At 38.1% G+C, this 13250-nt stretch overlaps 1 protein-coding gene across 5 annotated transcripts in view; it reads left to right on the top strand.

The window, feature by feature from the left end:
* Positions 1–13250, top strand: part of LOC115216322 (nostrin) — a 389446-nt gene that overhangs the window by 148821 nt on the left and 227375 nt on the right. The window lies entirely within an intron of this gene.

Genomic DNA, 13250 nt, shown 5'->3' with positions numbered 1-13250 from the left:
ATAAAAGTAGGGTGTGGTGCAATATAATTGGTGCAAAAGCCTTGACGATAGTGATCCACCATAGATACTGTCCAATAACTGGGAGAAACAAAAAAAAAACTCAGTAAAAGCTTAAAAGATTTGTTGCATAATGTGAAAGCAGTTATTTTGTAAACAGTCGAAATTTGAAATATGAGTGACACCTTGCTCTTGGTTAGACATGCTGAATGAAATTGGATTATCTTCCTTGTCTAGAGACATAATAGAAAAGTTGTGATCAGATCTATCAATTTAACCTCTGACTATTCAGCCACAAATATTCTACAGTTACATACATATTTTTTTTGTAAACAAAAAAACTTGACCATTCATCCATGAAGTAAGAGAGGAATGTGCAGTCAACAAAGAAAATAAACACGATTGTGTGTATTTTTGTTTTATGTTGAAGGAGGAGAGGTGGGTCATCCCTGACTGGTGTGATTCATGTGGCAAATGTCCAGCTTCAGGAAAAATGCAGAGCCTTTATGTGATTACACTTCCTGTCAGAAATAGCAGCCAAATTTCCTCCAATCATGCACTATCACCTTAAAAAGAGGAAGACAGTTGTGGATAATGTAATCATGGATACACAACAAGAAACATATTGGTCATGTCAGGAATGTTTTTGATGATAGAGTTATTGCTTGTTTAGGACTGACCTGTAATAAACAATGCCATCAACATGAACAGTGAAAGAAGTGGGGTCTAGAACCATGTGCCAGAAGGTGATGTTAAATTAGGGGGTTTTTGAAACACAAAATTTTCAGAAGTATGTATTCTAGGGGCAGTTTACTATCTTTTATCTCTTACTTGTTTCAGTCATTAGACTGTGGCCACTGTCTTGAAAAATTTTTAGTCGAAAGAATCAACCCCAGTACTTTGGTTTTTTTAAGCTTGGTACTCACTCTATTAATCTCTTTTTGCCAAAGTGCTAAGTTATGGGGACATAAACACACCAACATCCATAGTCATGCAATGGTGGAGAACAGACAAACACACACACAATGGGCTTCCTTAAGTTTCTGTCTACCAAATCCACTCCCAAAGCTTTGATTGGTTCAATACTGTAGTAAAAGACATTTGCCCAAGGTGTCACAACATGGGAATGAACCTGGAACCATGTGGTTAGGAAGCAAGCTTCTTACCATACACCCACTGTGCTTTATAGATAATGGGTGTATATGCATATTTCAAGAGTTATTGCTGTCTTATTAGTACCACATCCAACTACAAACTAATGTATATAACTGCATATAAACTGAATCTTAGTACATTTCATCCTTTCATTGTTTCTGTTTTACTTTTTAGGTTTTACTTCTGAATTATTTTGATTTGTTAGTAAACTAAGAAACCACCTTGATAGATTCTACCTCTGATGTAGGTACACTCATGAAATATGATGCATATGTAATAAATAGGTGCAGGTGTGGCTGTGTGGCTAAGAAGTTGGCTTCCCAATCTCATTGTTTCAGGTTCAGTCTCATTACATAACACTTAGAGCAGATGTCTTCTTCTATAACCCTAGGCTAACCAATGACTTGTATATAGATGCGGCAGATAGAAACTAAAAGAAGCCCAACATATGTATGTATTTCTATCCAGCAAGCTAGCTTACTAGATAGACAGATAAGTGTGTGTGTGTGTGTGTGTGCATGCGTGTGTGTACACTGATGTGATTTCTGTAAAGGAATATCATTGATTTCCAATACTCTACAGAGATACGTGTGGCCATAGGGAAATATTGCCTTTCTTGAAAACGGTAAAGGGTTTATAGAAAAATCTGCCTCAAAAGACTCCATCTGACCCATGCAAGCATAGAAAAGTGGATGTTAAACCAGTGATGGTTTAATGTATTATCACTGTTATTGCAAAATGTGTTTCTATCATCATCATTTAGTATCTGCTTTTCATGCTGGCATGAGTTGGACGGTTTGACTGGAACTGGTAAGCCAAAGAACTGCACAGCGTTCCAGTCTGAGTGTAATGGGTGATTTTATGCCACTGGCACAGGTGCTTTTATGTGACACTGGCATCAGCCATAACTATGATTTCACTTGGTTTGATGGATCTTCTCAAGCACAGCATACCATCAAAGGTCTTAGTCACTTGTCATTGCATCTGTGAAGCCCAATGTTCAAAGATCATGCTTCACCACCTCATCCCATGTCTTCCTGGGTCAACCTTTTCCACAGTTTCACTCCACACTTAGAGATTAGCACTTCTTTACACAGCTGTCCTCATTTATATGCATACATGGCACAGCGTATGCATTCTTGCACACCACATCTGATGCCTCTTATGTCCAACTTTTCTCTCAAGACTTGCATACTGACACTGCACGTCCAGTGAAACATTGTGGCTTCATTTCATTCAAGCCTATGCAATTCAAACCCTTTCAGTTCTATATTTAAGAGATGAGTAATTATGTACATTATTTACATTTGATGGATATTTGTCCTCATCTTGTTTGTTAACAAGTTTTGGCTGATATACCCTCCAGCCTTCATCAGGTGTCTTGGAGAAATTTCGAACCTGGATTCTCATTTCTATGGTATTTTTCCATATTATTATTATTATTATTATTATTATTATTATTATTATTCAGGTCACTGCCTGAAATCAAACTTGGAATCTTGGGGTTAGTAGCCTGCGCTCTTAACCACTACGCCATATACCCGTGGGCAATTTTGGAGTGAATTTAGGGCTTATAAATCTAATAGTTTCCTATCCTTCTTTAAAATATTAGATTTATAAGCCCTAAAATTCACTCCTAATTGCCCACGGACATATGGCGTAGTGGTTAAGAGTGCGGGCTACTAACCCCAAGATTCCGAGTTTGATTCCAGGCAGTGACCTGAATAATAACCCTTTGTTACACATCTGTTAGCATGGAGTATAAATATAACCTAGTTTCAGTTATGCCATCCCAAATATGGCCAAACACATTGAACTGGAAAATAGGTAACTTTGTGTATAGTGCACACACTAAATTTTGGGATTTAAAACTCTGTAAGAAAAGTGTTTATTATACTTCAATATATACAATAAGTGAAGACGCATGGTCTGTTGGTTAAGTGTGTTACATTCATAACTGTGAGAGTGTAGTTTCAACTCTCAGGCCAGCTGTGAGTTGTGTTCTTGAGTAAAACACTTTATTTCATGTTGTTCCACTCTACTCAGCTGTAAATGAGAATGTTGGCCTTCTTGCCAAGTCAAAGGAGTGACATCATTCGGAAGCTAAAATGATGTGAAGTGGCATTGTGACCAGCAGTGTATAATGACATTCAGTAGCCTGGTCAATCAGTACAGCCTGATTAAAGCACCATTTGAGCATGATCATTGCCAGGGCCACTGACTAGCTCCCATGCTGGTGGCACATAAAATAAAGCACCATTTGAGTGTGGTCGTTGCCTGTGCAGGTGGCACATAAAAAGCACAATTTGAGCGTGGCTGATGCCAGTGCCGCCTGACTGGCATGTAAAAGCACCCACTACACTCTTGGAGTGGTTGGCATTAGGAAGGGCATCCAGCTGTAGAAACTTTACCAGATCAGATTGGAGACTGGTGCAGCCTTCTGGCTCACCAGCCCTCAGTCAAACCGTCCAACCCATGCCAGCATGGAAAGTGGACGTTAAACGATGATGACGATGATCAACAATTATGGGTAGAATATTTAGGCTGGATAGGTCTAGTTTAAATGCTAAAGGTTTAAACTGGCCATATCTGGCCCAAAATATTCTGTTTTATGTTGAAACTGACCAGATCTGGCCTCTCATACATATCCAACAATGTCATTGTAAAAATGCTCCATTTTATATTGAAACTGGCCATATAAAGACTCTAACACTTACCCTACAATGTCATATACAAACACATCATTGAAATAATGTTGAAGGGTTAAAATACTTATCCTTGCTTCACCTTAAACCCTATGACCCTAAAGAGAGTTAAAGGTGTTGCTCAAAGTTCAAGTGGTCATTTCCTTTGTTCTCTTCTCTACAAACAAGTTGTAATATATCTTGTTTCTACTATACTATTCAGGTGCATTATTAAAATATATGAATGGCCCTTAAAGTAAACTGTTTGATAGCTTCTAGTAGAAGAACCCCATTTTATTTACAACATGACTACCTTACTAAAGAGACAAAGAAAAAGTAAAAGGAATGGGGGTAAGGGAAGAGGGGGTAACAGGTTATGCGCCCCACATCAAATGGTGGGTTCAGCCATGCCTTGTGGACATTGATTGCAAAGGTGTTGCCATGGAGAATGGCCAAAGATACTTACTGCAACAGCTAACCCACCTCACAGGGTTTGTGTTTCAGACATTTCATCATCATCATCGTTTAACATCCGTTTTCCATGCTAGCACGGGTTGGACGGTTCGACTGGGGTCTGGGAAGCCAGGAGGCTGCACCAGGCTCCAGTCTGATCTGGCAGTGTTTCTACAGCTGGATGCCCTTACTAATGCCAACCACTCTGTGAGTGTAGTGGGTACTTTCTACGTGCCACCGGCACAGGGGCCAGAGGAGGCTGGCAACAGCCACGATTGGTTGGTGCTTTTTATGTGCCACCAGCACGGTCACCAGTCAAGGATGCACTGGCATTGGCCATGTTCAGATGGTGCTTTTTACATGCCACCAACACTGGTATCACAGCTATAATTTCCATTTGATTTTTATTTTGATGTTGATGTACTTCTCCTCAAGAACAGCAGGTCACCCTACAATCCAAAATAAGCACAGCAGGCCGTCCTGCGAGCCATGAACTCACTTCATTTGTCAGGTCTTCGCAGTCACAGCATATCTCCAGAAGTCTTGGTCTTTCGTCATTGCCTCTTTTCTAGTTGCTTATTTAAAGACTGTATAAAAAATGGGGGACATTTTATTCACACACACAATTTATATAGGCACAAGATAGGGAAACTTAGGAGTTACTTAATTATATGCACCCCAGTACTTGTACGAATGTTTATATATTTGTATTTATGAGCAGAAAGGATACTAAATATAAGAGTATCAATGAGGATGAAACGCCACCTGCTAATTTGTGCTTGTGATGGCACATGACTCAGGGAAGTCTCTAAGTTCAAGTATCTTGGGTCTGGCGTTGGTGACAGTAAGACAGTCTTTATGCTATGCAAGAGACAAGTCTGTGGTACTTGTACTGAGCTTCAAGTATATAAAGTTAACAAGGCTGGCTTTGGGAGTAAAGATTGCTTGCCAACATAACATGGCAGTCCTGGTTTTAAGACGAATGTTGCTGTAATTTAGCCCCAGGAAACATCGTCTCCAGCTGGCTATACGATACTATCTATGTCCTTAGATTTTCGAACAAGGGAATCTAGCACCCCACTCAGCTCAAAACAATATCTGTGTATAGCAATTTCCAGGTTATTTCCCTTCATCAGCACAGAATAATTGTTCAGCTAGAGGTGGCACTGCCAACATTCCTGTTCGAAATATATAGTTTTCAAAGTGACAACTAGTCACTGATCTATAAATTAGAAAATTACTAAAAACAATCTTTACTGCAAAGTACTGTTGCTGAATATCTCTTGTGAGATTTACAAATAGTACTTTTCTAAGGCTGGCCTTCAGGAGCACATGTAGAGAACATTCTTATCTACAAAACCAAAATCTTCAATATGAAGAAGGAGTTTCAAAATCATTTTGATGTTATATACGGCAGCCTTCTTGTGAGGGTTCAAGACATCTCTTTGTATAGCCATGAGACCAAAGAAGAAAATAATGGACACATTACACCCATCACTACTATTGTTATTCAATGCAGGGTGAACTTTGCTGACCAGCTACTGTCATGCTCAGCATTTGGTCATATTGGATGTTACAGAGGTTCTGCACCCTGATCAAGGATGGAAACCACTTAGCTACATTGATGCTATTGCTAGAAGCATACAACATGAAATTCAGAATCTACCCAAGTTAATGGTGGCTAGATATTCCTGGGGTATTGTGGTGAGATGCATCTCAGTCATGGCTACTCAAAGTAGGGTGCCTAAGTGCTTGTGTTAAGGAACATAGGGGTGGTTTCTCTGATGTGTTTATATTCTTCATTGAATGGAACACCAGTCTGTCTCGGTTATTCATTTTAACCAGCTGAGTGCACAACGTGAAATGAAGTGTTTTGCACAAGAATGCAATGTGCCACCCAGTTCAAGAATCACACCCACAATCTAGCAAAAGAAAGTCCAACACCCTAACCACTAAACCATGCACCTCCATTTTGGCAAAAAATGGTTCTTTCTGGTGCAAAGTATATCAGTGATACTAACTCCCCACCCCAGTCAACCCTAATCAATCAAATCTACAACCAAAATGTTCCTAGCATGACATACTCTAGAATCTAAGACTATGTTACTGTTATAATAATGGATCCTCATCCACTTGTATGTTGTCATCAGCACTGTATATTCTTGTCATCACTATTATGTTTTGGTGATATTCCGCATCAATTATCTTTGAACTGTCTATCATGCTATTGCTGATAGCTCCACAAGGCAATGACTGTGAAATGTCTACCTTGACATTAACTCGAACTCGTATATCACATGTAACTGACACTGGCTCCAACTGAGAAACTCATACAACGACTCTACCATCACTGACTGACCTCTGACTTTATAATGGCTGGTTCATACCACTTTGCCATGTGGAAAGGGGTGTAACATTTCACTACAACAGTTACATAGGGTGATCTTATTTTAAGACAGAGTTGCTATTTTCAGCAGATTGAGCTGCTGCATAGAGGTTCTCTTGTGAAATGTTTGTGTACAGATGCAGTATGAGAATGTGTTCCTGCTTGGTGGTTGAAACTTGAGTACTGAATGTGAGTGATGTGGATAGAAATGAAATAAGTATTATATTTATGATGTGGAATGCTACCGTGCACAATGGATGGAGCACACACAAGTAATCAAATAGAATGGCTAGGCATGAAAGCCATCAACAATTGTATACGTGAGAGATGCCTGTGATTGTTTGGGCTAGCAATGAAAATGGACAATGTGTTGTGAGTGGGAAAGTGGCATGTGATTTCGTTCAAGTAGGTGAGTCATGAAAGTGGAAGCTGTGAGGAAGATGGTCTGATTTCCTCATGAAATATGTATATTTATGCACGCACGCACACACACACACACACCTATATATGTGAAAAGAGTGAGCTAAGTAGCAACCTGTTGTTTGAAAGACCTACACAACACATGACATTGTAAGAAAAAGAATGTTAATAATTTTGTGGTGGTTATTATTATTATTATTATTATTATTATTAAGACTGTTAGCTGACAAAATCATTGGAGCATTGGAAAACTTACTTTGACGCATTTATTCCATCACTTGACATACTGAGTTCAAATCTTGCTGAGGTCATTTTTGCCTCTTATCCTTTCAGGGTCACTCAGATAAAGTAACAGTTAGGGACTGGGGTCGATATAATCAACCTTAATCCTTCCTTCAAAATTCCTCGTCTTGTACCAAAATTTGAAACAGTTATTGGAATCATCATTATCATCATTATTATTATTATTATTATTATTATTATTATTATTATTATTATTATTATTATTAGTTTTTGTTGTTGTAGTTGTAGTAGTAGTAGTAGTAGTAGTGCTGCCTGCTTTCACTGCATTACTAAGTGCAGCTCTGTGGGCCTTGGATAATTGTTTTTCAGTTTTGTTTATTTCCTATTATACTGAGAGTACTCTATGCAATGTTTGTGCAGCACATACCAGTTCTATTTTTTGCATCTTGCATGTGTTCATAACTCTTGGTGTTGTGGTAATGTATTTCCCAAGGCACTTCTTAATTATGCATCTTTCTCCAGTTCCCACATTCTGCTTTTCTCTTCATCCAGATCTTTATATTTGGATAATTTTTCCATTTCTTTGAGAGATACATTACCATCTAAGGTGTTGTTGTTTTTTTTTTTTTGCTTTCCTTTGTTGGTTTTCTTTTCTAAGATATCTAGAAATGCCTATGAGCAAAGCTACCCGTGATACCTGCTAACATTGAAGAACTTATAAGTGTATTGTGCATCTTTCGCTGTCCACTAAGTAAATTATATAAACAAAAAATGGAGTAACCATGGGTTCTCCCTTAGGGCGTAATATCATATTGTTCTATATTGTTAAAATAGAGAATAAAATGGTGCCAATTTATATGGTATTTGTGTGGTATACTGGTTGTAACAGACTCACTGGAAGACATTGGGAAATTTAAAAAAGGCCTAGGAAATTACTTTTGACTTTTAAAATGCAGCATCGACAACAGTATATATAAAACTCTGATCAATAAGAGCCTATTTCTGTACATAAATATTTAGATTTAAAAAAAGTGGATTTTCTTGTAAATCCACTCCAGGCTATGGTTAGTCTGCATAGGTAGTACTGGGGGTTCATGAACTAAATTCAAAATTTCATATATATATATATATATATGTATATATATAGACACACATGGATTCAAGTGCATGTGCACATAAGAATACATATCATTGAAGAGCAGAATGTAGTAAGTGGAGCAAGAGCATACACGAGGACAGAAAGTGTCACTGGAGAGGTCACAGATGTGTGACAAAAGATTTCGGGACAATGGACATAAGTGAGAATAAGAACAGAAATAAACAAGTGGAGAACAAATATGTAGAGCATGTGTTTATTCAGCAAAGAAACAAAATTTTTTAAATGACCATCCCAATATACAACAGTATCTGTTTCAACACATGCTTTCACATCAGGAATTGTGCAACACAAATTGATAAATGTATTTATGCTAGCATGGAAAGTAGACATTAAACGATGATGATGATGATTTATATATCGTCTTCGTTTAACGTCCGCTTTCCATGCTGGCATAGGTTGGACGGTTTGACTGAGGGCCGGCAAGCCAGAAGGCTGCACCAAGCTCCAGTCTGATCTGGCAAGGTTTCTACAGCTGGATGCCCTTCCTAATGCCAACCACTCCGAGAATGTAGTGGATGCTTTTTACGTGCCACCGGCATAAGGGCCAGTCAGGCAACACTGGCAACAACCACACTTGAATGGTGCTTTTTACATGCCACCGGCACGGGAGCTAGTCAGGTGGCACTGGCATCGACCACACTCAAATGGTGCTTTTTACACACACACAAGGATAGGCATATTAAAAGGTGTCCATAGGGAAACCCATTTAAATAAAAGGGTTGGGAACCCCTGGTTTATATCGTGGTTTATAACAGAAGGTACCTGCCTAAGATGCTACAGAGTGGGACTCAACCTTGAGTCATGGTGGAAAGCAAACTTCTTATCACATATTCACACCTACATCTATTCCAAACATAGAAATCTAAAAACAATCTCATATAAAAGAATAAGGAAAATGCTGGGAAGGATTTTCAAATCTCTGCTTAAATGAACAAGTGCATGGGTTAGTGGGGTGTTTTCAAGCAGAGCATCTCATTTACTTCCATTGTCATCATCAGACCTGACTTCCTGAATTCTTTCTTTCTTCTTCTTCTTCTTCCTCCCCTTCTTCTCTGAAAGGGAGTGCCCAGCCACATCAAAAACGGTAGAGGAATTGGGGCCGAAACCGGACATGGTTCCTCCTGATGATGTCTTTAGGCACGGGATCCTATAAAGAAGCTGTGGAGGTAGTGAACCACAAAACGTGGTTGGAATTCCTTATATTTATGGTGCAACCAGAAATTTGATAACTGACAATTATTCCAAAACAGATCTATAAAATGATTCTTAAATAGAAATAATACATTTCTAAATCTCTCAGAGAGATTTATACAGTAGTATAAAGTGGTGGTGTGCTGTCGACTTAATATGACAGTCCCATGAAAGGGAATAATACTACTGCTATTTAGCCCTAGGAAGCAGCACCGCTTCCTGTCAGCCTTGATACATTTCCTAACCTTAACCTTAATCCTAACCCTTATGTTTACAAAGGGGGAGATAAGCACCTCCACCCATCTAAGCCAGCATCCAGAGACTAGTTTCTGAGTCATTGCTCATCATCGGTCTGGAGTAGCATGGCTTGCTAGCTGTTGATGTCTATCTACCTTTGTAAGCATATAATAAATTCTAGTGAAATACATTCAAAAACAAAACGATGCTTTTACATCATTTCAGTCTTTGCAGCTAAAAGCTTTCAAAGAAATAACTGCAGAGTTGTCCACATTACACATGTCCTGGGTATTCTGAATTATGCTGTGTTCTATAGAAATATATATATATATATATATTGTTCTTTTAAATGATTTTCATAAGCGTTACCAAAGATACCGTTTTCACCAGACAACAAGGAGTCTCAGTCCGGTGCTCTAACAGATGTATTTATGAGTTAATTACATGGTTAACGGTCACAGATATGTTGTAAATGGCTGGATCACTTGCCAAAATAATAAAAGTAATTTATGTTCCGTAATGAATGCATTGGTATTGTACCATGAAAAGATGGATGTAAAATGATGATGTTGATAATGTAGCTCTCACTAAAAACTTGTAGTCATGTGTTTCTGTTTGAAATTATCGTTATAAATATTATATTATTACTGTTATTATAAATCATCATCATCATCATCATTTAACACCTGTTTTTCCATGCTGGCTTGGGTTAGATGGTTTGACAGGAGCTGGCAAGATGGAGAGCTGCACCAAGCTCTAATTGTCTGTTTTCACAAGGTTTCTATGGGTGGATGCTCTTCCTAATGTCAACCACTTCACAGAATGTATTGGGTGCTTTTTATGTTGGCACCAATAGAGAAGTGATTTGCTGAAAGGTGGATAAGTGTTGAGAACAGTTCAGGTGAATTGGTTTACTCTCAGCATATGCCATGTCTCAGAGAACACATTTGGAAGGGGCAACTTGCTCTTGGTAGTATAACCCTTAATGTGAGTAGCTCCTTGATTGGTCCTTACACAGCCCCCCCCCGCCTTTTTTTTTACATGCCTTAGTTTTCTATGCTGGATTCTTTTTATTAATGTAATTGATTCTGTGGAGACTCCCCAGTATTTATAAATTACTCTTGTAATACACCCCTTGTCTGTGATTTTGTGACAAAGTAATACAATCATTATGATTAATATTTTATCTTGTACAACACAGCAACTGTGCTGGAGACTGTGACAAAGTATCCTCTATCTGTAATCACTGGACTGAGGGTTATATTCTTCATTTAGATTTCAAGAATTCTGTGGATGGTTTGTGCAGTTCCAAGCAGCACTGTTCTCTGTAGATTGCTCTACCTTCACATTTACCTCTGTCTTTTCAATTTAGTTTGTGACCTTCATACTTATTGTACCCAGAGCTCAAATAAAAACATATATATAACACTCAACTTCTTCAACGAACCCAGTATTTTAATTTCCCATTTCAAATCATGTCTCGCTTGTCTTCTCTTTCTCATACTCTGTCATCATCAGAACCTGCAATTTCTATGATTAAACAGGTTTTTCCTTCTTTATTCATATACATTTGAATTGATGTGATTGACTTCACACTCCCTTTAAAATTCCTGGCCTTGTGCTAAAAATTAGAATTATTTACATTTTAGATTATAGTTGGTTTTTTTTTCTTTTACCTTTCTTAGGTGAGTAGGTGCATCTATTTATCCCTGTTAAAATTATCATCTAACTTTTAACTAACATGGAAAATCTGTTTTAGCAATATTTGGCAAGCCTCCCTCAAATTACACCCTACTGTCTTAAGAGAGGAGGCAGACACTTTAAACAATGTTGTCTTTGGTATATACAATGTCCATGTAAAAACTCCTGGCTCTGCTCAGTCTTAGTTAACCTGAGGATAAGCAACAAAAAGAACACCCTTTAATTCTGTAATATACACCCATGAGAGTGCAAATTTATTTTTTTACAACATTGTTAATTTCTATTATGTCCCACATACACATACTTGCATGCATAAATATGTATGTGTGTGTGTGTATATATATGTATGTACACACACACACACAAGTATGTTTTTTCTAAATATATAACAAACTAGGTCATTGTATGAAAAGCAAGGAAGTGCAGCTGGCAAGTTCTTGGATTTAATTTTTGATTCTTAGAAACGCCCACCAAAAACTTTCTTTTTCCTATGCCACCGCCATCATCATCAGCAGCAGCAGCACCATGGTGGTGTTGCTGGTGGTGAAAAGACAGTAATTGATTGAGTGCCAAACTAAATTCTTGACACTACTTAGATTCTACCTCCAGCTGTATTTTAAGGTCTTACTGGGGTTTTAATTTTAATTTCCATCTGTCTCAGTATGAATATAGTAACATCTAGATTAACATTTAATTAATTGATTAATATACACCAACCTTCTTGGAAATATGGGGGGGGGGCTGTACTGTAAACTTGTAAGAGACTCAATCAGACAACAATTCCAAAGTCGTAAGGAACTGACAAAAAGTAAAGTTGTCTTCCCTTCTGAGACCCCTTCATAAGTGAAGCCATGATCAGCATCCATTTGGCTGGACAAGCAAGATTACCTAAGACTATATTATCCAATGCATCTTTACTCGTTTAGTTTTTAGGGTGTGAAAGTATCTACACATTTAAGTCTGAGGCATATCTAAGAGATTAATTGATAAATTCTTTAACAAAATAGCTTTGAAATATGAAAACTTTGATACGGTAAGACTGTTATGAATGCGAAATATTTATATCTGGAGTTTTAGGCTTCTGTAAGAAATTGTTAGATAGACTCTAGTCATGCTACTCCTCTCTGGCCAAAAACCCGTTCTGCTCTGGCCCTTTTCTCTCATACTTGTCACTCACTCCTTATTTTATGATCTTTAAGTTCCCACCCCTCACTCAGCGTGTGTCATCTTTCAAGTTGCATGGCAACCACACTGGTGCTGGTGGCATGAAAAGAAACACTCAGTACACACTGCAAAGTGGTTGGCATTATGGAAGACATCCAGTTGTAAAAACCATGCCAAACAGACAGTAGATGACAATGCAGTCCTTGGACCCACTGGATCCAGAAACCAGCCAACCCATACCAGCATGAGACATGGATGGTAAATGATGATGGTCGTGGTGGTGGTGGTGGTGGTAGTTATAATGGCTTTGTAAGAATTTATTTTATATACTTTTTATTATGAATGATATCAGTGTTTAATATACTGCTATGAAGGCAAAAGGCTTCTGTTTAGCTTCAGGTCAGTCCTGACTGTGCAAATCTATGATCAATAGAATTGCTACCATGATCATCCTGACATT

This window comes from Octopus sinensis, linkage group LG10 (genome assembly GCF_006345805.1).
Source record: "Octopus sinensis linkage group LG10, ASM634580v1, whole genome shotgun sequence".
NCBI classification, from domain to species: domain Eukaryota; kingdom Metazoa; phylum Mollusca; class Cephalopoda; order Octopoda; family Octopodidae; genus Octopus; species Octopus sinensis.
This window is presented reverse-complemented; position numbering and strand designations above follow the sequence as displayed.